Genomic DNA, 24,506 nt, shown 5'->3' on the forward strand with positions numbered 1-24,506 from the left:
CCTTCACAAGGGATAAGGTCCAAAACAGACCACTTACATGCAGCTATCTCTGGCCTGATGGACTAACTTGGCTACACACATGGGCAGAAAGACCCAGTGCAGAAAACTATGAAGCCAAGCTGAGTGGCTCCGGCATTCCCAAGCAACACAGAAGGGCTGCACGATTCGACAAGAAATGCCTATTAAGGTGTTATTGAATCACAAGAACTGCAACGGCAGTTGCCACTTGCACCGATTATGTAGTCTTCATGATGCCTGTGACACAGTAAAATGGAAAAAGAGGCATCTGTAAGGCAAGTGCATTAGCCAGGGGAGTATGCCACTCTTAAGCCAAAGCATACCCCAGGGTGGGTGCCGTCAGCCATGCACAACTGGAATCTGGGAGCCAGGACTCTGCAGAAACATCTCTTCGGATGAGTTTTCCCATTGCTTCAAAATAAGGCTCGGTACGAGTACTCTGGAGGACAAGAATGACATTAATTTTCACTTTCAAATGTAATCCCATTTACTGTTACGACTTCTGAGAGGTTTGGGGGTTGTTTATTTTTTAAACCATTTCATTGTGTCTTCACCAGGCATAACCTGAGAAATCTGTCAGTAGCTTTCAGTTTATGGAATGAGAATTCAAAGGCGTTTAAAAGCCCATTGGACTTAAAGATTGAAATCTGGCTTTTATTTACATGGCTGCTTTTTTCTCCTTTTTCTATTGTCTGGAGACAGCCCAAATCCATAAAAGAAAAATAAAGATCAGAAAGCTGATGGGAACGAAAAGTTCCATTTTGTCAGCCTGGAAATAAATGTGGTTCAGTGTTATTTTGCATTTACTGATGTGAATTCTGTCCTGGTACAGGCAAATGATTACATTTTTCTCTGAATGTTTCTCTGCGTCCCCTTTTTTAGAAAATGAGTGAGCGGCCGAACACTATCGCTATCATTTGTTTTATCAATCTTAGAAGAATTTTACACATTGAGCTCCATGAAAATCTTTTCAGACTGGGACCCAATAATGATAAAAGAGCGATGTGCGGGAGGGCCATGTCAGCAACCTAGATTCCCAAACCTGTCCGTCCCACTGGGTTTTCAGGATATTATCTGCAATGAATATGCATGCGATAGGTTTGCATACACTGCTTCTATTGCATGCATATTTATATCTCATGCATATTCTTTGTGGATATCCTGAAACCCGACTGGCTGGGGATCCCCCTGGGACAGGTTTTGACATTGTTCCAGAGGTAGCACAGGCTGGGCTAGCATGATGCTTTCCTACTCGAGTGAAAAATGACATTCATATTCACTGGATAGGACTGGTAACTATAGGAGAGTTCTCACTGCCTCATGTTCACCCATGCTCAGGTTTAGTGTGTGCAAGAAGCATTATGCTTGGTATGTGCACATCTGTCATTTAACCTGCTAGCTATAGTTTGCTTTAAGAGTCTGGGATCCCAGCACTATTCTACTCTGCCCTCAGTTTTAGCCCAGGGCATTTAATTACTGAATGCACTCAGTCTGCAATTAAGTCAGATTAAATAATCCGGCAAGGTGCAGTTCCTTTGTTATTCATAAAATACCCGGCCAGGAAAACAGTAACATACAGGAGATACTGACAGTCAGCTAGTGCTGACACCTGAATACCTGCAAGGTGAAAACTTCAGAAAACTTCAGGCTCCATTTTCCTGTCATTTCTAAGGGTACACACGGGGGAAAAAAAGCTTATTTTGTGCTGTAATGTTTCATTTTGGTTTCATGATGCATCTATTGTGTTGTTTTCCCCTGATTAACTTGTTTGTTCATTTGTTTTATTTCAGTATGTGCTATAGTTTCACAATTTACATAGTTTACTAATGTTTATGACTAGCACATGGTATAGTGTTACAACACATGGGCTTCGTTAAATTTGGTGAATAGCATGTTCTGAAAAGTTTTAATAGTCCTATAATGACATACACGACATTTTCTTAGAACTGGATAGAGTACTGGCTGAAGATGTCCAAAAGGTGGGAAGGAAGGGAGAAGTGCTGCTCGTTGGAGATTTTAATCTGTCCAATATGGAAAGGAGTATCCCTGCTGTGCAATCTGCAAGAAGTAGAGAGATTATGGGGGTCATTTTCCAAGGTGTTATCGCGGGAGATAAATTTGCAATTTTATATTCAGGGGGCGGAGCATATGTAAAACAGGAAACAGTTATCATGTGCCGCAAAACAGCCACAGTGTTAGCACAGTCCATGATATATGAGTGAGAGAGAGAGAGAGAGAGAGAGAGAGAGAGAGAGAGAGAGAGAGAGAGAGAGAGAGAGAGAGAGAGAGAGAGAGAGAGAGAGAGAGAGACTGACTTGCTATAGTGCCTATGCCCTAGACAGGTATTTGTAGCCCTATGGGAGGGCCACCTAGTAACTCAAGGTGGGGATTAGGTATGAGCATAGGGGGTTGGGGGCCACTTTCACATTCAACATGAGACATACGGAAAGAACAGTGGTCTCTAGTGAAGATTTGCTGGCCGTCGGAGTGAGGAAGCTCACTCCAAGAAGAGATTTGGGCAACGTTCTCTCCACCTAGCTTGATGGACACTCTACCTGGGCAACAACAAGCTAGGTGGAGAGAACGTTGCCCAAATCTCTTCTTGGAGTGAGTTTCCTCACTCCGACGGCCAGCAAATCTACCACTGCGATATTGGAAAATGAGGCCCTATGGATGCTCTGCTCAAACAAATGGTGATGGAACCCATGAAGGGAGACGCTACTGGATCTGCTACTCACAAATGGAGACAGTATCTCAAATGTCCAGGGAGGTACCAATGATCATCAGACATTATGGTGGCTCGATATATCAGCCAAGAGGGAGGAAAGTCACAGAAGGATCAACTTCCTGGATTTTAAAAACACAGACTTTGGTAAAACAGCAACATACCTCGAGGAGAAGCTAGAAGGGTGGGAAGAGATGGGTGACACGGAACAACAATGAGTCAGATTAAAAGGAGCTATAACAAAGGTGACAAGCCAATATGTAAAAAAATAAAAGTACTAAAAAGAATAAAGCAGAGAGGAGACCAAATATAATCTACAACTCTAGAACACTTAATAATGCCAAATGACAATATCATAAACTCTGTCTTTCTTTAATCTGCAGCCTCTCGCCACGCAATGGGCCACAGGCTGTATTCAGCCTTTAGAGCATTTTTCTTTTAATCATTTATTGTCATTTGTCCCTAAACAATTTAACTTTATTATATCAATAGTTTTTTAGATCATTCACTACTGTGTTCAACGTATCTAAGACTCTACCACCAAACATCAAATTTAAGAAAAGAATACTTAGCCCAACAAATCTGTTATTTATTTATTTAAAATCTTTTCTATACCGTCGTTAAGCGGGTGCCATCACAACGGTTCACAATAAGGCACAAAAACTATGTTGAATAAAGTGTCTAGAATTCTAACTCTTAAACAGGTGCCATCAAAATACTGTAACATTATATCATAATAAGTACTATTTGGTGAGTGTTATAAGTCATGTCTAGTTTTTCTAACTCTGCTAAAAGTTTGGTGTTATTTAACTTTAGTTCTTTGTTGTTTAAGATAAAGGAAGAAATTAGAATATAGGACACACTTTAAGAAGGAAGGAGTGTGTTTGTGTGGGCGTTTGCTTGACCGCACCTAACAGTTCCCTGGGTTCTACTCTTGATTCTCTTTGTGGTATGCTTGCTTAAATAGCCATGTTTTAAAAATTTTTTTTTCTGAATGTTTTGATGTCTCTTTCCAATCTGATTTCTACCGGCATGGTGTTCCATATTATCGGTCCTGCTAGGGATAGGGCCCTGTCCCTTACTTGTGTTAATCTGGCTGTTTTGACTGACGGAATAGTTAGCAGTGCTTTGTTTGCTGACCTTAGGTTTCTGTGGGGGGTATGTAAGTGGAGGGCTGTGTTCAGCCACTCTGCTTTTTCGTCGTGTATTAATTTATGAATGGTGCATATAGTTTTGTAATGTATTCTTTGTTCAATGGGACCAGTGTAATTCTATTAAGGTTTCAGTGATATGTTCTTTTTTACTTTTCCCAGTTAAAATTCTTGCCGCTGAGTTTTGTAGAATCTGTAATGGTCTTATTGTGGTATATGGCAGGCCCAGTAGGAGGGCATTACAATAATCGGTACTGGAAAAGATTAAGGCTTGTAAGACTGATTGGAAGTTGGTGGGCGTTAGTAGTGGTTTTAATCTTCTGTCATAAGTTTGGTGTATCCTTCTTTTACTTTTTGAGATATATGTTGTTTCATACTTAATTCTGGGTCGATTATCACTCCCAGGTTTCTTATTTTCTCAGCTAGATGTATTTTTTGGTTGTTGTTGAGTGTAATTGGGTTCTGGATGATCGTTATGTTTTTTCGTTCTAGGTGTAAGAAATCGGTTTTATCTATATTGATCACTAGTTCCATTTGGTTTAGAAGTTGTTTTATTATATCTAGGTACATGTTTGCTATGTTTAGTGTTTTTTCAATTGTGTCATCAATTGGGAGTATTAACTGAATATCATCGGCGTAGATGTAGTGCGAAATTCCTAAACCTGCTAGTAGGTGACATAACTGCAGCATGTATATGTTGAACAATGTGGCGGATAGGGCAGATCCCTGTGGAACTCCTGTTTGAAGATTTATTTTCTCTGACATTACTTCTTTGATTTGTACTTGGAAGTGTCTGTTATTTAGGTATGATTTAAACCATTTGATTGTCAAGTTGCTTAGTCCTATTTCTTCTAATCTATTTATCAATATGTCATGGTTAACTGTGTCGAATGCCGCTGAAAGGTCAAGCATTACTAAAATGTACTGTTTACCACTGTCAAACCCTCTCATGATGTTGTCTGTTAGTGCAAGTAGTAGTGTTTCAGTGCTGAAGTTTTTGCGGAAGCCATGTTGTAATGGGTACAGTATATTGTTGTTCTCTAAGTGTTCTGTTAATTGTTTTTGTATGGCTTTTTCTATTAACTTTGCAATTAAGGGCAGGTTTGATAATTGCTCATGACTAGATGATCGCTGTTTTTTTTCTTTAGAATTGGTTTTACTATTGCTCCTTTTAGTGAGTCTGGCATGTTTCCTTCTTTTAGTGATAGGTTAATGATTTTTGTTAGAGTTGGAGAGACTATGTTGGCTACTTTTTTCAAATCTGTGGTTGGAATTGTGTCTTGTGCATGTGAGGCTGGGTTTAGTTTTTTTAGCATTGATTCAACTTCAATTTCGGATATTTCGTCGAATGCTTCCCATTGTTTAACATCTCTTTTTGCATGTTAATTTTTTGTTTATTTATTCTAGGGATTTTTGCTTTTAGATTTGTGATTTTGTCATTAAAGAAGGTAGCTATTTCATTACATTTGGTTATTGGTAGTTTCTGTGAATTGTCATTTTTGTCAGTTGTGAGATTTTTTACTATGGTGAACAGGGTTCGTGGATTGTTTGTGTATTTCTCTATCTTAGTGCTATAATATTGTTTTTTTAGCGTTGAGAATTACTTGCTTATAGTAGGCTAGCTGTTTTCTGTATTTAGTCAGGTTGTCTGTTGTTTTATTATTTTTCCAGTCCTTCTCTTTTTTCCTAAGGTTTCTTTTGATTGTCTTTATTTTTTCGTTATGCCATGGGTTTGATTCTTTGGGTTCTTTTATGTCAATCCTTTTTATTGGGTTGACCTCATTGGCTAAGTTTTTGGTTGTTTGTGTCCACGCTGTAATGGCGGAGTCACAGTCGGTGCAGTCTATTTCAGTTAATTTTTCTACTAGTTTGTCTTTTAGGGAGTCTATGTTGAATGGAGGGCGGTATTCAAAATTGATGGGGTCTCTGTTCTGTATCATTTGTTTTTCCATGAATTTGATCGAGGATTTTATTAGGAAGTGTCTGACCATGGTATGGGAGTGTATTTCGATTTGCTGTGTTCTAAGTGGTCGTGATTGATAAATGTTAAGTCAAGAGAGTGTCCTGCTTTTTGGGTGGGTTTATCAGTTGTCAGGATGAAGCCTAGAGCTGTCATGAAATCTAATAGTGTTTGACATGTGTGAGATAAGGGGTGTGTGTCCATGTGTATGTTGAAATCACCTAGTACAATTGTGGGTTTAGAGGTGTTTAGTTGTGTTGTTAGGAATTCAATTAGTGGGGAGATGTTTAGTTCTAGGAGGGTGGGGGGGCAGTATATAAGACAAATTTGTAATTTATTAGTTTCAAACAGAGCGATTTCATGATTCTTTGGAGGCAGTGTCGGTATTAGTTTACATTTTAGACTTTTTTCGATTATTAGTAGTAGTCCCCCTCCTCTCTTATTTGTTCTTGGGATTGAGAATACTTCGTAGTTTTTATGTGCGATTTGGTTCTTTAACACAGTGTCTGATTTTTTTAACCAAGATTCGGTGATTGCTATGAAGCTTGGTTTTTTGTCATACAACATGTCCGTGATTATAGGGAATTTCTTTGTAATAGATTGCGCATTTACTAGTAGAAAGCTTAACATTAGTAGTTTGCTTGTGGTAGTGTTAGTTGTTTTGGTCTTTATTTGTATGAGGTTGGCAGATGGGTTTTTTTTAGTATTGTTTGTTTTGTATCTGGTTTTGTTCTTATGTGAGTGAATGTTTCCGTAATTACCTTTGTTTAGGCAGGTTTTGATGTTCTGTATTCCTGATCCTGTTCTTTCGTTGTCCATGCTTTGGAGTTGTCTGTTGTTGAGTTTCTCAGGGGTGAGCGAAGGGGCGATTTTGTCATCAAGCTATGCTGTTTCGAATTACTCCCAACATGAATCATGTTTCAACTGAATCTCAGTCTTCTTCAGGGGAATTATATTCAATCCGTATAGGCAAAATATTCTATAATCCTACAAATTAAAAACATTAAAATGAGACACTCCAGCTTATAATTTAAACTCAATATTCTTCAACACACCAAAAATGTGAAAGAGCACTTCAACCAATCATTTAAACCCTATTTAACTTTCACACTCACCCGGACACATATTCACCGTCTCTATAAGGATTCGAATATGGTGCCTCAGCGTCTCAGATATCAACTTCAAACCTAATACCACTAGTTTAAATGGATCTCTCAGATGACATCACCGGATATCCGAGGCAAATTCCTCTACCTAAATACTACATCTCCCATACTTCACCACAAACTTAAAGGACACAGCCTAAAAAACAGATCAGTCAATCTCCTTATTTAATCCCTTAGGATTCACGTGTCAAAAAAATATATCCACTTCTGCTCTCTTTGCAACAGGTAACCATCAAAATCTCCTCCACGATTACAGGGCAATGGTTTTTCAATCACAGCGAATCTCAAATCATCAAATGTATGCAGATACTGTAAACAATGTCATTTGGTGTTATTAAGTGTTCTAGAATTGTTATTAAGTGTTCTAGAATTGTTATTAAGTGTTCTAGAGTTGTTATTAAGTGTTCTAGAGTTGTAGATTATATTTGGTCTCCTCTCTCCTTTATTCTTTTCAGTGATTAATTGGAGAGGTAGTTGCTTCTGTTTGTCGTGATTATTTATCTAAAAAATAAAAGTAAGAATAAAAAGAAAACCGATCTGGTTCCCCAAAGAAGAGGCTGAGAAAATAATGGCAAAAAGAGTAGCATTCAAAAAAATACAAAGGAACACAAATGAGACACACAGGGAAGAATATCTGGTGAAGCTGAAAGAAACAAGAAAAGAAATCAGAAAGGCAAAAGCTTGAATAGAAGAAAAGACCACCAAATAGGTGAAGTATGGTGCAAAACATTTTTCAGATATATCAGAGAAAGGAGGAAGACCAGAGGAGGCATAGTAAGATTGAAAGGAACAAGGTGTGGAGAAAGACGAAGAAATAGCAGAAATATTAAACACATACTTCAGTTTGGTTTTCACTAAGGAAGACATTGGAGAAGGCCCATTTCTGGCCAGCAGGAGTACAGATGAGAGTGCGGTACTTGCCAGGTTCTTGAGACCTGGTTTGGCCTCTGTTGGAAACAGGATGCTGGGCTTGATGGACCCTTGCTCTGACCCAGCATGGAAATTCCTTATATTCTTATGTTCTTATACATCCCCATTTACAGAAGAGAGTGAAAAATAATTTTTCTGATTTATTTTAAATGTGCTACTTGCTAACTTTATGAAGTGCCCCCTAGACCTTGTATTACCTGAAAAAGTAAATAACCATTTCACCATTCAAGTCCTTTCATTATAAGGTAGACCTCTATCATACTCCCTTCAGTGGTCTCTTTTCCAAACTGAACAGCACTAACCTCTTTAGCCTTTCCTCATAGTGAAGCTATTCCATGCCCCTTATCATTTTGGTCGCCCTTCTATGTACTTTCTCCACAAACTAGGAGGGAGACCTTGGGGTGATCTAATGATCTCAACGTGGTGAAGCAATGTGACAAGGTGTGGCTAAGGTCAGAGGGATGTTGGGCTGCATTCAAAGAGGCAAAACCAGCAGAAAAAAGGAGGTGATAATGCCCCTGTACAGATCCTTGGTGAAGCCTCACCTAGAATATCTACGTTCAGTTCTGGAGCTCTTATCTCGAAAAGAATAAGGACAGAATGGAAGCTGCAGAGAAAAGCTACCAAAATGGTATGGAGTCTATAAGCCATATGAGATGAGACTGCAGGACCTTAATATGTACACCCTGGAGGACAGAAAAGACAAGAGAGATATAATAAAGATCTTCAAATACCTGAAAGAAATTAATGATATGCAAAAATCAAATTGTTTCCAATGGAAAGGAAGCTACAAAACTTCATGATATGAAACTCCAAGGGGGGAGACTCAAAAACAATTCAGAAGATATTTCTTCACCACAAGGATGGTGAATTCATAGAATGCCCTCCTGGAAGACAAGCATGGTAATAGAATTCAAAAGGGCATGGGACAAACAGAGAAAATCCCTAATGGTTAGAGAATTCACATTTCTGCTTGGCGAGAGCCTGCACGGAGCAGCAGTTGCTACTGCCCTTAACAAAAGGCTTGGGTGTAGCCTGCACGGAGCAGCAGTTGCTATTTTCCTTAACAGAAGGCTTGGTGAGAGCCTGCACGAAGCAGTGGTTGTTACTGCCCTTAGCAGAAGGCTTGGGGAGAGCCTGCATGAAGTGGTAGTTGCATGGAGCAGTAGTTGCTACTACCCTTAAAATAATAATTCAAAAAAAAAAATTTTTTTTTAAATTTTTTATTTACGCAAATTTCAGATTTATTACATCATGTGAAGTCCACAAACAAGGTGGTGTCCTTCTTGGCAAGTCAGGGTTAGCATTGGGGTCTGGTCTCTGATGAGTTACTGGTGAGATTTATAGAGAAGGCCAGAGGGTTGGGTGATTCCAGGTCAGTGGTTTGCTGGATTTTCATTCTTTATGAGGGCCCATGGTTGGGGGCTCCCGGTGGGGAGATTTCTGATCCAGCGGTTGCTGGCGGGTTGGGCTCGCGGTTCTCCTTGGGCAGGTAACAGACGCCTGCATATTACTCAGGACATTCTGTGCCGTCTGTGGGATGTGTGGTCCGAGATTTGTGACAACAAGTTTGAGTGTTGTCTGTTTCGGCTGGCCTTCGTCTGGGCATTTTTCGGTGCTCTTCGAGTCAGCGAGTTAGTGGCACGGGCAACCAAGGGGTCTGATGCGTCCAGGCTTTTATTGCAGCATGTGCGAATCAGCGCAGAGTCGGTTGTTCTGTTTATTCATAAATCCAAGACGGATCAGCTGGGCAGAGGGTCTTCTGTGGTGCTTCATCCCGTACCGGGTCTGCGTACTTGCCCTGTAGCGAAAGGCGTTGCCTTCAGGCGTATTTGTCCTATAGCGGGTGTTCACTTTCTGGTGCACTGGGATATGAAGCCGCTGACGAAATATCAGTTCGAGGCAGTGTTGCGGGCTTGCTTGGCTGTGCTGGGGTTGGACTCTACGAGATTTGTGACGCACTATGTCACAGGAGCTACCGGTGCCATTGGTCAGCGTGGGCCATCCAGTGCTCCTACCATGTGACAGGGTCCGGCCAATGGCACGGATACCCTGTCACATGGTAAGGGCAAAGGGCCATCGGCGCCATTTTGATTAGTGGCAGCCGACGGCCCAGGAGTGGGAGATCGCTCCAGGGACCTCCACTGGACCACCAGGTACCAGTAAAAAGTTTTTGGGGGGTCGGGAGGGTGGGGGAAGCTAAGGTATTAGTTTTAAAGGGTCGGGGTGGGTTTTTTGTTTATCGGCGATCTGGCCCAATGAAAAAAAAATCACATGTGAATCGGAACCGGAATCCGAACCGATTCCGGTTCCAATTCACATCTCTAGTGCGTAGAGATTTGATGTGTGTTTCTTTTCTGCTGCCGGCCACAGTTCTCTGTTGGTCTGACTTTATTCTAATGTCCTGCAGTGATCAAGAAAAAGATTTGGCATCGTTTTCGTGCTAAGACCATTCAACAGATTGGTTCTTGGCTGACTTCGATAGGGGGGGTTTCACATACGGCATGATTGCTCCTGGGAGTTTGAAAAAGGTTTCTTCCGGGGGGGATGTGTTCTTGAATTCGCTGCAGGAGGCCATGGAATGTATTCTCTGTGAGAGTCCTGGCCGCATCTTTGGGGGTCACAGGTAAGTCTTACCTGCGCCTGTGGCGGGTAGCTTGAGCCGATTGGTGGGGGGTTATGCTTTGGTAACTGATGGCTGACCTGACAGGGGGCAGGTCAGTGGTCCCTAGCCAAACAACTGGGTGCAGTTGTGGCTGGTACGGCTCCTTGCTTGACGGTGGCGGGTGTCAATTTATTCGGCTCCTTGCTTGATGGCGGCGGGAGTCGTGGGGACATGATAAAGGTGGGCGCTTCATACAGGCTGGGATAGCCTGGGGGGGCGTCCATCTGGCAGGCTGGGATAGCCTGGGTTCACATGATTTGCAGGCTGGGACAGCCTGGGTTGCCCATCTTGCTGGCTTGTGGCGGATGGGTGAAAATGGGGGAATTCAAGGTTATATTTATATGGCTTGGTCTCCGGGGTGTTTAATAAAGCTGCAGCCTGTTGACTCCCAAATCTGTATTTGTGTATTATTTGGTTGTAAAGGGGCAGACTTGGGCAGAAGCGTCAGTCCTGGCTGCCCATATTATGGTAACAGCTGCCATGTGGTCTATGAAAGGGAATTTAACTAGTAAACCTAGAAGCTGTGAGCTGGAAGTCATGGAGCAGCCACATTAGGGTTCGGGTTAGAGGTAGAGATGCGTGCTTGGAGGCCACATAGTTATACTACACAAACATGTTAAGAAGCATGTTAGGGAAAATTCAAACCAGGTCAGCAGCACAGTCAGAATTTGAACCAGATGGAAAAATAATGTGGTGGGCTTAAATTTTGAAAAATGTTTAATGAAATTCGGCCAAAACAAGAGAACAATTTGTAGAAGATTTTGTTCAGTGTAACAAAAATAATAATACTATTATTAAAACATGTCTTGGAAAACACTATTTTTTATTTTTTTAAATGTCTTTGATTACTATTTCCTGTTCATTCGCTTTGTCCATACATGGCATTAAAATCGCTGAAAATTTTCATTATTTTTTAATTTTTAAATTTGAAACAAAGAAAAAGCTTTCAAGCTAAAATGAACAAGTGCTGTCTTGGTTCTTCTTTTCTCACCATTATTTCCATGCTGGTCTGGAACATCATTTACAACTATCAAGCAGTAAATATTATTGTAAAAGGGAGACAGCGTGATTTAAAGCAGTCTAGCTAAAACGTATGAGTTAAGCTGCCATGTTTTTGTGGCCAATCCGCATAACACAAAGATAAGCAATGGCAGCAGTCCATCCAAGTAACAGAGCTGAAATGTAAACGAACTGTTTCATTAAAGTAAATTGCAAAGAACCAAGCTGGAATAGGGAGCACCAATCGGGGCTTATTCTTGAAAGGAGAAACCTGCTCTATCCTGATTGTCAATCCACCATAACATTAAATTCTACCAAACAGAATGCACTTGATTTGCTTTCCTGTTTCATTACAGAAGGAAAGCGGTTTGCAGACTAGTGGGATTTTACAATCTTATTTCTCTTTTACAGGTGCTCTGGGTATTTCTTCATTGTGGAAGGCACACACCTACGCCCACTTTCCCTGTGCCATATCTGCAGCTTCATCTGTCCTTGCCCTTCCAACCAAAATTCAAATGTACACAAACCGCTTTTTTAAAAGACTTATATCTAAGCCTGGATAAATGTGCTCCCTGAAAATGCACAGCTTAGTCCTTTGACATCCTTCATTCCGAGGAGCAGTTTTATAGAGAGCATATGTTCACGTTTGTGTAAGATGAGACTTTTGTAGCCTCTCTTCTAACTGAAGTTATGAAGGAGGAGCACACTCAGTACCAGGGTTTACTTCATGTACAGTCTGACTAAACCCTGGTATGAATTCTCCCAAAGCGGCAGAGCAAGGAAGGAGGAGGATAGGACTCCAAAACCTAATGTCAGTCTCTCTCCTGTAGGCGTTAGCCCAAAATCTGTGTCTTTGTACCGGTGGGTGCAAATAAACAGGCCGGACACACGAGTAACGTGTTCCAAAATAAAAGGTTACTGTTTAGATTGTTCAGAAGTAATGAATTGGCTCGCGGTTCATTTTTCTTCTAATTAAATCCATTATAACTGAAATAAAAGTCCAAAAATCCACAACCCACAATCCAGTGGAAGCACTGAGAGGAGAGGATCACCTTGCTGGTGGCTGAAAGGAATCACTAAGTTTTTGCTTTGGAGATTTTCTTGTTTTAAAGTATTGGGACAAAGTTAACTATTTGAGAATATTATTTAGTGTGTTTGTGTGTGTTTGTGCTTTTAATAGTCAGTAAAGCAGCGAATAAACAGAAGTTAGACTGTTTGTATTTTTAAATAGTCAGTCAGTAAGGCAGCTAATAAGCAGTGGGTAGTGTGTTTATTTTTAATAATCAGTAAGGCAGCTAATAAGCCGAAGTTAGAGTGTTTGTATATTAAAAACAAACAAAAAAGTAGCCAGAAGCTAGAAATAAGCTAGGAGCAGTGAATACCTAAGTAAAAAGGTTGAAAAGTTCAGTTCAGTTACTCACCTTGGAAAGGTGTTACATAGAAACATATAGAAACATAGAAATGACGGCAGAAAAAGACCATTTGGCCCATCTAGTCTGCCCAGCAAGCTTCCACACTTATTTTCCCATACTTATCTGTTTCATCAACCACCAAGTTCAGGGCCCTTGTTGGTAACTGTTTGATTCAAATTTCCTGCCATCCCCTGCCATTGATGCAGAGAGTAATGTTGGAGTTGTATCAAAGGTGAGCATAAAGCTTATGGTTAAGGGTAGTAACAGCCGCATCAAGCAAGTTACCCCGATGCTTGTTTACCCAGGTAGTGTGAATTGGTTGATTAGGTACCAACATTTGTTGATCAAGAGAGCAGTGAGTCACTCTGGCTGACTAACTGAAGTTAGACTATTAGTACTTCCCAACCCACCCCTCGCCCACCCACTCGTAGCTCATCCTTTAATTTATAGGCAGGTGCCACTTTCACAAAAAAAAAAACAAAAAACCTTATTGAGAGTTTGATCATTCTCCTGTAGGCCACTACCAGACATATACGGGTAGATTTTCAAAGGGGTATGCGCGTAGGATACGTGTGTACCCCCCGAAAACCTATCCCAAACCCCCCCCTGCGCGCGCAAGCCCTGGGACGCGCGTATCTTATAAAATCCAGCGTACTTTTGTTCACGCCTGGTGCGCGAACAAAAGTATGCCCTTGCGCAATTTTATAAAATCCGGCCCATAGTGACTTCACTAATACATTTAAAAGATGTTAATTAGACACATTCCTACTCCCATACCAACCTAAAACTTAACTAGGAACTGAAAAAATTTGAGATGAAGGCAGCAGTCCAGCAGCAAGAGGGGGGCTTCCCAGTCTTTTGCATTGAGTGTCACATGTATGATTTTTTACCTGCCGGTGAGAAATTGTACATGTTCATGCGATGCAAAGAGCTCCTGTCTCTCAGAGAACAAGTCCGATCTCTGGAGGCTAGAGTGGCAGACCTGGGGGAGCTGAGGCAGACAGAGAGGTATATAGATAAGACCTTCAGGGACATAGTAGCCAACTCCCAACTTCAGACTGGCAGCCTTGGTGCTGCCTTGGAGGAAGAAGGTCTCATGATTGGAGAGCATCAACCTGATGCATCAGAAAGGATCCTGTAGCAAGGACCTGCTCTCCAGGTGATGCAATGTCCTTTCACACCAAGGATATCTCCCCAAGGCCTACTGCCCAGGAGGGAAGGGTTAGGTCGGCCATCATAGTTAGTGATTCGATTATTAGGAATGTAGACAGCTGGGTGGCTGGTGGGCGTGAGGATTGTCTGGTAACATGCCTACCTGGTGCAAAGATGGCGGACCTCACGCGTCACCTAGATAGGATTTTAGACAGTGCTGGGGAGGAGCCGGCTGTCGTGGTACATGTGGGCACCAACGACATAGGAAAATGTGGGAGGGAGGTGCAGTAATAATGGGAGATTTCAATTACCCCAATATTGACTGGGTAAATGTATCATTGATACATGCTAGAGATATAAAGTTCCTGGATGGAATAAATGACATTTTTATGGAGCAATTGGTTCAGGAACCGACAAGAGAGGGAGCAATTTTAGATCTAATTCTCAGTGGAGGACAGGTTTTGGTGAGAGAGGTAACGGTGGTGGGGCCGCTTGGCAATAGTGATCATAATATGATCAAATTTGAATTAATGACTGGAAGGGGCAAATCCACGGCTCTTGTGCTAAACTTTCAAAAGGAAAACTTTGATAAAATAAGAAAAATAGTTAGAAAAAAACTGAAAGGAGCAGCTATAAAGATAAAAAGTGTGCAAATGGCGTAGTCATTGTTAAAAAAATACCATCCTAGAAGCACAGTCCAGATGTATTCCACACATTAAGAAAGGTGGAAAGAAAGCAAAATGATCACTGGTATAGTTAAAAGGTGAGGTAAAAGAAGCTATTTTAGCCAAAAGATCTTCATTCAAAAATTAGATGAAGGATCCAACAGAAGAAAATAGGATAATGCATAAGCGTTGGCAAGTTAAATGTAAGACATTGATAAGACAGGCTAAGAGAGAATTTGAAAACAAGTTGGCCGTAGAGGCAAAAACTCACAGTAAAAGCTTTTTAAAATATATTTGAAGCAGAAAGTCTGTGAGGGAGTCAGTTGGACCATTAGATGATCAAGGGGTTAAAGGAGCAATTAGAGAACATAAGGCCATCGCGGAAATATTAAATGATTTCTTTGCTTCAGTGTTTACTGAAGAAGATGTTGGGGAGATACCCGTATCAGAGAAGGTTTTCATGGGTAATGATTCAGATGGACTGAACCAAATCACGGTGAACCTAGAAGATGTGGTAGGCCTGATTGACAAACTGAAGAGTAGTAAATCACCTGGACTGGATGGTATACACCCCAGGGTTCTGAAGGAACTAAAAAATGAAATTTCAGACCTATTAGTAAAAATTTGTAACCTATCATTAAAATCATCCATTGTACCTGAAGATTGGAGGGTGGCTAATGTAACCCCAATATTTAAAAGGGGCTTCAAGGGTGATCCGGGAAACTACAGACCAGTTAGCCTGACTTCAGTGCCAGGAAAAATAGTGGAAAGTGTTCTAAATATCAAAATCACAGAACGTATAGAAAGGCAAGATTTAATGGACAAAGTCAGCATGGCTTTACCCAAGGCAAGTCTTGCCTCATAAATCTGCTTCACTTTTTTTGAAGGAGTTAATAAACATGTAGATAACGATGAACCAGTAGATGTAAACGATGAACCAGTAGATGTTTACCGATGTGTAAACGGTTATCGGTATAAAAGAAACTTTAAATAAAGAAAGAAAGAAAGAAAGAAAGAAAATGTAGTATATTTGGATTTTTAGAAGGCATTTGACAAAAGTTCCTCATGAGAGATTTCTAGGAAAAGTCAAAAGTCATGGGATAGGTGGCAATGTCCTTTCGTGGATTACAAACTGGCTAAAAAACAGGAAACAGAGAGTAGGATTAAATGGACAATATTCTCAGTGGAAGGGAGAGGGCAGTGGAGTGCCTCAGGGATCTGTATTGGGATCCGTACTGTTCAATATATTTATAAATGATCTGGAAAGAAATACTACAAGTGAGGTAATCAAATTTTTAGCCCATACAAAATTGTTCAGAGTAATTAAATCACAAGCAGATTGTGATAAATTACAGGATGATCTTCTGAGACTGGAAAATTGGGCATCTAAATGGCAGATGAAATTTAATGTGGATAAGTGCAAGGTGATGCATAATATATAGGGAAAAAATAACCCATGCTATAGTTACACAATGTTAGGTTCCATATTAGGATCTACCACCCAAGAAAAAGATCTAGGCATCATAGTGGATAACACATTGAAATCATTGGTTCAGTGTGCTGCAGCAGTCAAAAAACCAAACAGAATGTTCGGAATTATTAGGAAGGGAATGGTGAATAAAACGTAAAATGTCATAATGCCTCTGTATCGCTCCATGGTGAGACCGCACCTTGAATACTGTGTACAATTCTGGTCGCCGCATCTTAAAAAAGATATAGTTGCGATGGAGAAGGTACAGAGAAGGGCGACCAAAATGATAAAGTGGATGGAACAGCTCCCCTATGAGAAAAGACTAAAGAGGTTAGGACTTTTCAGCTTGGAGAAGAGACAGCTGAGGGGGGGATATGATAGAGGTGTTTAAAATTATGAGAGGTCTAGAACGGGTTAATGTGAATCGGTTATTTACTCTTTTGGATAATAGAAAGACTAGGGGGCACTCCATGAAGTTAGCGTGTGGCACATTTAAAACTAATCGGAGAAAGTTCTTTTTCACTCAACGCATAATTAAACTCTGGAATTTGTTCCAGAGGATGTGGTTAGTGCAGTTAGTGTAGCTGTGTTTAAAAAAGGATTGGATACGTTTTTGGAGGAGAAGTCCATTACCTGCTATTAATTAAGTTGACTTAGAAAATAGCCACTGCTATTACTAGCAACAGTAGCATGGAATAGACTTAGTTTTTGGGTACTTGCCAGGTTCTTATGGCCTGGATTGGCCATTGTTGGAAACAGGATGCTGGGCTTGATGGACCCTTGGTCTGACCCAGTATGGCATGTTCTTAAAAATTACCTGTATCTATGGTCTCTCAATATCTTCCCAGTGGCCCCCTCTCTTCCCTTAATTGTAACATAGGCAGTCACTGAAATGGGTTCTCCTAACCTGTAGGGATCTCCCATGCAAATTCCTTGGGTCCACTGCTTCAATCCCATTTCTCTTTATCAGAAAATCCTGTGTGGCACCTCGGGGTTCTCCTCGCTATGGATTCCAGTTGGTATCCTTTCACTCAGTATGCTCTCAGATGTCACTGGGATCTTCAAAAATACCGCAACAGGGAAAACCCCTTCTTCTTCCATGCTCATCTCCTTCAGACAGGAAAGGTGAACAAAAATATCCCCCCTCTCCCCACCAATAAAACCCACAACATACCAAAACTCTTCAGAAACCAAACTAATGCAATTGCTTCCTACATCTGTGCAAAACGTTTTTAGCCAATACTGAAAAAAAGACTTGGAGAACTACAAAATTAGATCCTTCTCCTCTAAATTCCAAAACAAAATTCCAAACTGGTCCTAGGGCTTAACTGCTAATATGCAGACAGGAGGCTGCCAGGAAGCAGCCTCTAGTGGCAGTGCTGTGGCAAGGTGGCACATTCCTCTCCGCCCTATGCTGCTTGGTACTAACCATTAGTCCAAAGTCTCAGGGAGAGATCCCAATGGGGTCTCCACACTTGACTCTCTTTCAGTGTCATGTCCTGGCCTCTTTGCAGGCTGTTGTGATATTTTTACTGAAGTAACATTAGAACTATTCAAAGAGGATGTCATGCATGAGCTTTCGAGAGACCTTTTTCCAGGTCTGATCAATGTGGTGCCACAATCTCATGTGCATTATCATCATTACAAAATTCTTATGTCAGTCTGCTCAAAGGAATTGGAGCCCACAGAGGGTCCAGTTCCCTCAAAGACAGTGTGGCTACCAGAGCTCTGTACAGGAGTGTTCCATTATCAAACCTTGGATTGATCTTTCTTTAGGTAAAATGTGGATAACTGCCCAGTCTACACATACTTATGTGATATAGGGAGGTGCACATGTGTTAGGGATGTGCTATCAATTTAAAACAACATGAAAATCTTAGTGACCTTAGCTAAGGATCTCACCTGAGAAACTGGCTTGAAGCTTGGCGAACAGTTAAAGAGAAAGCTGTCTTCTTATTTATTAAAATGTAGTGTATGTGATTGCCAGTGTATCTGTGAATAGCCTGGCAGTACTAATGTTTATGGACACGAATTGAAGGATGGGGGATATTGATTAATACCTATGAATTTAAGCAAATTTGTGACTATTTTCCAACCATTGGATATGTGTAATTAAGGGCCAGCAAACAAGCTGTAAGTGATACCTTTTTACGGTACTAACTCAATATGTCTGTTGCAAGCTTTCAAGAGAACTTGACGTCTTGACCTGAGCTTTTGGAAAAATCAGAGAATAGTCATCAAATGTATCTTTGTGGAGCAAAAAATTCCAAGGTATATAGAGCAAGCGCATGCCAGTTGTAGAGGGCTATATTTGCCCAAATTGCAGCTATAGTTGTGCGTGTCACTTTCTCCAGAGGAATATAGTGTCTCAGATTATAGCCAAATATAACATGTACATTGACTGGAAAAGTAGGCTTGTGGTTTAAACTGAATTATTTTTACTCTTTTAGCAACAGGGAAAGTGGCCTTATAAGATCATCATGTTTGTGTGAGTTTCTGTTTGCCTGCCGCCACACCCGTAGACATATCCACCCCCAATAACGTTTGAGCCATGCATCCAATTTCATTCAAGTTGGTGCCGCAGACACATTAGAGTGTTAAGTGACCCTCTCAACACCCCTAACCTTTAGAAACTTTTCTTATTTTCATCTCCTCTAGGGAAGTTCAATTCAGTTCATTTGAAATTTCAGGGAGGTCAGAGTACACTGTGATATCACTGAGTGCTTCAAAAGCTGCTCTACTATTGGCTAATCTCAAGCATTTTAAAAGCTGTCCTGCCATTGGATAGTAGTCATAACCATATGCACTTTTTGTAGCTAACAAGAAAACCAGGGGTAAAGTCCCACTGGGATTTCTACCAATGTTTCCTTGTAGACGGACTATGCAGTTAGATAAGGAGAAATGAATATACCATCTATGCCACAGAACCCACATGTGAAGCTGCTACAATAGTTGCTTTCTGTGACTATATTAAACAGTAGCAATGGGCATTCATTTAAAGCAAATGCATTTAATGCAATGAATAAGGCCATTTTGGAACAAACCAAAAATAACCTTCTTCAATAAATACCCAAAACTTTTCAGGTATTTTCTTATTCATGCATTTAAAAAGATAAACCAGGCCTCCAGCAGGACCAGGCCTAGTCCTGTGCTGGAGCCCAGCCAAGTTTGGTTCCTAGGCCTGGGTCTAGGCCTGACACTGGAGCCTGGCCTGAAGCCTGGCCTAGGTCTAGGCCCAGCTTGAGGCCTTCAAGCCTAGGACCAGGCCTCCTGATATCTTCTTTATGAATCTTCTTAAAATGATGCCATTTGCTTGAAGGATTCGCTGCAGTGTCAACTGACAATATATCAAAATGGAGTTATCCACTTTGGAGGAAAGCGCCACAGTGAAGTCACAGTGGTGCATCCTTCAAGTGGATGGCACCATTTTAAGGAGATCCACAAAGAAAAAAATATGTCAGAAGGCCTAGGCCTAGGCCTTGGCAATGGGACCAGGCCTTCGGCCAAGCCTAAGCCTCAGAGGTAGGATCAGGTCCTGGACCGAGCCTAGGCCTCGGCACTGGGACCGAATCTCGGATTGGGCCTCAGTGCCGGGGCCTAGGCCTTGGCAATGGGTTCAGGCCTTGCGCAGGGCCTAGACCTCGAGATTGGGACAAGAGCTCAGAACGAGCCTCTACACCAAAGCTTGGTCCCAGCAAAGTCCTGTTTTTTTGGTTTTTGCAGTTCATTTTTTTTTCTTTTGAGTTTTTTGGGTTTTTTTTGGTTTTGCAAATAAACTGAACCTAACTGAAAAAAAATTAAGCAAACTAATTCTGGATGAAAGAAAAATCCTCAAATAAAAAAAAACAAACCGAACTGAAAATTATGGGGCTGCACATCCTTATTAAACAAAGCCCCCTAGCAGAGTTGTGGATTTTTGTGTTGGAAGCATAAAGAAGGGGAGTGTTTCTTAGAAAACCTTAGAAGGACAAGGATTTTTAAAGATTTGAGAGACTTTTTGAATGGAATTATCTTTTTGAGAAAGAGAATATTCTTCTTTGGAACTTCATTTGAAAGGAAGTTTATCGGGGCCGTGCGCTGTTGAGCTTACTCAACATGGCTGCGTTATTTTGTCACTCTCTCTCACTGCATGGTGTTTTTAGCTCCGATTATCCTCCAGATTTCAATTGTGGTCTGTTCTTGGACATACTTTGTTTTCCTCGATGGCGGCTTGCAAGGGTACCAGGTCTGAAGTGCAGTATACAATTTGATCTGGCACTAAGTGCTCCGAAACCAATCCCCCTATGCTGGAGAAGGTCAGGCCATCACGAGAAAAAGGTGATGCATCGGACTCCATGCTAGCTGAGATACAGAGCTTGCATGAACTAATAGAAGCTCATTTTTCAGCCACTCGGAAAATCAAGGCTGATGTCGAGAAACTGGTGGATCAATTCACTTCACTTAAAACAGAAGTGAATCAGTGCAAGGAGCACCTTGAGCTTTTGGAGAGGATCCCTGAGCAAGTGTGACATCAGGCCTCCACCATTATCAACATGCAGACAACTATCGAAGATCTTTCCAACCGGAGAAGTAATATCCACATCCTGGGCATCGTGGAGGGTTCGGAAGGCTCTGACATGCTTTCTTTCCTGGAATCTTGGATTCCGTAGACTCTCCATATCCACTTTGACAAGCCCTTCGAGATTGAAAGGGTGCATAGAGTCTGTCCAGGCGAGGTACCCCAGACCCATTGTCACTAAGATCCTGCGTTACCCTCAGGCCCTTGCTATATTGACAGCAATGAAGGCTAAAGCTCACTGCTGCAGGAAGGGCAACATATTCCAGACTTAGCAAAGTCTTTGGCTCAGCATCGTATTTGCTTTCTGGCACTTTGCCTGCAACTCAGAGACATCGGAGCTAAATTTGGGTTCCGCTATCCAGCTTGAATGTGCATCCCCTACAATAATCGCACTTTTTTCTGTGATGACCCCGGGTTACTTGTGGCCTTCATCACAGCAGCAAAAGAGGATATTGCCATGATCTGATCAGCGGATTTCATTTTTTAGGATCCTTTTTCTTACTGCCTGCTAGACACTGTACATCTAATCAGGATTTCTTTAAGGTCCTGGAAGCCAAAGACTACGCTGTCATTTTTTCTTTCTCCTTTTGATACCTTATAATGCCATAAACATGTCTGGTTTTTGACTTTCTCATTCTTGACTGTTTTACATATGCTGGTACAGTATTGTGTTACATATCTGGTGGGACAATACTAACTAAATTTTTTATTTGGTTCTGCCAATTGTGCTGTGAGACTGGGGCAAATTGTGCTGCCCTCTGTTTACTCACCAAACCCTTTTTGTTCTTTTTATTATAATCTCGCAGGTCCTTGTTCTTATTGACCTGTTTTTGGGTATGTGTAATCTTTCTCTCTTTCGAAGGAAGTTTCGATATTCTATTCTTGTATCCACTGATCCACTTTTTTTTTTTGCTATTGTATGGGCCACTGTACTCAGTCGCCGTAAGTGATTCATTGTAAGGTGTTTTAATTTGTCTTTGTTCACATATCACTGTTATGGCTGTTACTACTGCTTCTCTAAAAGTTCTTAGTCTAAATGTCAATGGCCATAATCACCCAATTAAAAGGAAAAAGGTGCTTAATTACATTTAGAAATCTAAAGCAGATAAGATATATTTATGCTACAGGAAACACACCTATCCGGAAATGAAGCTTTGAAACCAAAAACAAAATGGATAGGGGAGTTCTATTATTCTGCATCCCTCAAGAAGAAAAGTGGGGTGGTTATACTATTCAAAAAAATCTCTGGATGTACATCTTTTGTCCCAAGAAGCAGACTTAGTGGGAAGGTGGGTTAAAGCCAAAGTACTCTAAAATCAAGTCTGTCTTTTGTGGTTGATCATTTATTCCTCAAATGTTGATAACTCAGATTTCTTCAAATAGCTGGCATCCAATTTGTTGGGGAGTTGTTCTATTCCTATCATAATGGGGGGGGGGGTGACTTTAACCAACTACCAGATCTTACTTTGGATAGGCAGTCCACTATTAGGCCAACCAGGTCTGAAACTCTAAATGTTCTCAAGGACATTCAGGTGGAACTGGCCTCATTGACCCCTGGCAAATCTTACATCCTACAGCGAAAGATTTTACTTTTTTTTCCTCTCCACATAAGACATACTCCTGAATAGATTATTTTTTTATTCCCAAATCTTTGTTGCCTGAAGTTGTTAATGCTATATTCTACCTATACCTATCTCAGATCATGCTGCCATCAACTTATCTCTTTCAATACTAGCCCCACAATGTAGATTTCCTGTCTGGCGTTTTAATTTTGCTTTGCTGGAAGATCAATATTTTCATGCCCAGTTGCATAATTCTATTATAGAATACTTTAACAATAACATGGATTATCTCCCTACAGCTATAATCTGGGATGCGTTCAAAGCAACAATCAGGGGGGTGAATATTAGCCATAGTACCTACTGCAACAAAGCTCGGAAAATAGAGCTAATGTGATTAGAAGCAGAGATCGCAAAATTGGAAGCAGAGCATGAGGTTACAGGATCCTCAGATTGTCTCTTCCATCTCAATAGATTGAAGTACCAATACAATTTGTTACTCAGCAAACAGGTGGGCCATCAAAGTTTTACAAACAAAAGCTAAATATTTCTCTGAAAATAATAAATCCGGTAGACTTTTGATGCAATATTTAGCTGCAAAGAGAAACAGAACTAAAATTCATGCTATTTGAGTGCTCATGCGCAATGAAGATATTATAGAACAATTCAAACAATATTACACTTCTCTTTATTCCTCTGAAGTTGCTAGTGCTAATCACCAGCAGGAGCTTTTTCTCTTTCAGTTGTGTCATCCAACTTCGAGTATAGATGATAAATCTTTTTTAAATTCACCATTACAACTTAAAGAGATAGAGGGGGTGATGGATTCTCTTCCTACTTGTATGTTGCCTGGACCTGATGGCTTGACTGTGGAGTTTAATAGAACCTTTCGGACTTTATTATCTCCTAAATTGCTAGCGTTATACCTATCTTTTTTTAATTCAAGGAAGATGGAGGGTAGTTTTTCCAAAGTCAACACAGCATTACTGGAAAAGCCCAGTAGAGATCCGTTTTTGGTTCAAATTTACAGGCCAGTTTCCCTCTAAAATGTGGATTGTAAAATCTATTCCAAAATCCTGGCTACAAGATTGAACTCAATCCTTGGTGAATTGATTCATACAAACCAAACGAGATTTTTGAATGGAAGATATATTTTTGACAATGCCTGTCTTTTTCACAATGTTGTCAATGTAGCTCATACCCTGCTTATACCTATTCTCACAATGTCGATTGATGCTGAAAAAGCCTTCAGTTGAATGGAATGGGCATACATGTTTAAAGTTTTGGACTGGTTTGGTTTTGGAATAGATTTTATCTGTTACATTTGGATCCTATACAGCAATCTCACATCATGGTTAATGGCGAATAACACTCTTTCCGATAGAAACATATAGAAACATAGAAATGACGGCAGAAGAAGACCAAATGGCCCATCTAGTCTGCCCAGCAAGCTTCACACATATTTTCTCTCATACTTATCTGTTTCTCTTAGCTCTTGGTTCTATTTCCCTTCCACCCCCACCTTTAATGTAGAGAGCAGTGATGGAGCTGCACCCAAGTGAAATATCTAGCTTGATTCGTTAGGGGTAGTAGCCGCCGCAATAAGCAAGCTGCACCCATGCTTATTTGTTTTACCCAGACTATGTTATTAGCCCTTATTGGTTGTTTTTCTTCTCCCCTGCCGTTGAAGCAGGGAGCTATGCTGGATATGCGTGACGTATAAGTCTTCTCCCATGCCGTTGAAGCAGAGAGCCATGCTGGATGTGCATCGAAAGTGAAGTATCAGGCACATTTGGTTTGGGGTAGTAACCGCCGTAACAAGCCAGCTACTCCCCGCTTTGTGAGTGCGAACCCTCTTTTCTTCTCCCCTGCCGTTGAAGCAGAGAGCTCTGCTGGATGTGTGAAGTATCAGTTTTTCTTCTCCCCTGCCGTTGAATCAGAGAACTTTGCTGTATATGCATTGAAAGTGAAGTATCAGGCTTATTTGATTTGGGGTAGTAACCGCCGTAACAAGCCAGCTACTCCCCTCTTTGTGAGTGTGAATCCTTTTTTCCACATTTCCTCTTGCTGTTGAA

The 24,506-nt window shown here is 40.9% G+C and overlaps 1 long non-coding RNA gene across 1 annotated transcript in view; it reads right to left on the reverse strand.

The window, feature by feature from the left end:
- Positions 1 to 1,456: 1,456 nt before the first annotated feature.
- The window catches only part of LOC115096093, a 48,052-nt gene continuing 25,002 nt past the window's right edge, over positions 1,457 to 24,506 (reverse strand). Inside the window, exons 5-6 of the long non-coding RNA XR_003857959.1 lie at positions 6,616 to 6,841; positions 1,457 to 2,076 (exon numbers count right to left, since the gene is read on the reverse strand). This is a non-coding gene — a long non-coding RNA (uncharacterized LOC115096093). The remainder of the gene's footprint in view (positions 2,077 to 6,615; positions 6,842 to 24,506) is intronic.

Source organism: Rhinatrema bivittatum, chromosome 7 (assembly GCF_901001135.1).
Source record: "Rhinatrema bivittatum chromosome 7, aRhiBiv1.1, whole genome shotgun sequence".
Lineage (NCBI taxonomy): Eukaryota > Metazoa > Chordata > Amphibia > Gymnophiona > Rhinatrematidae > Rhinatrema > Rhinatrema bivittatum.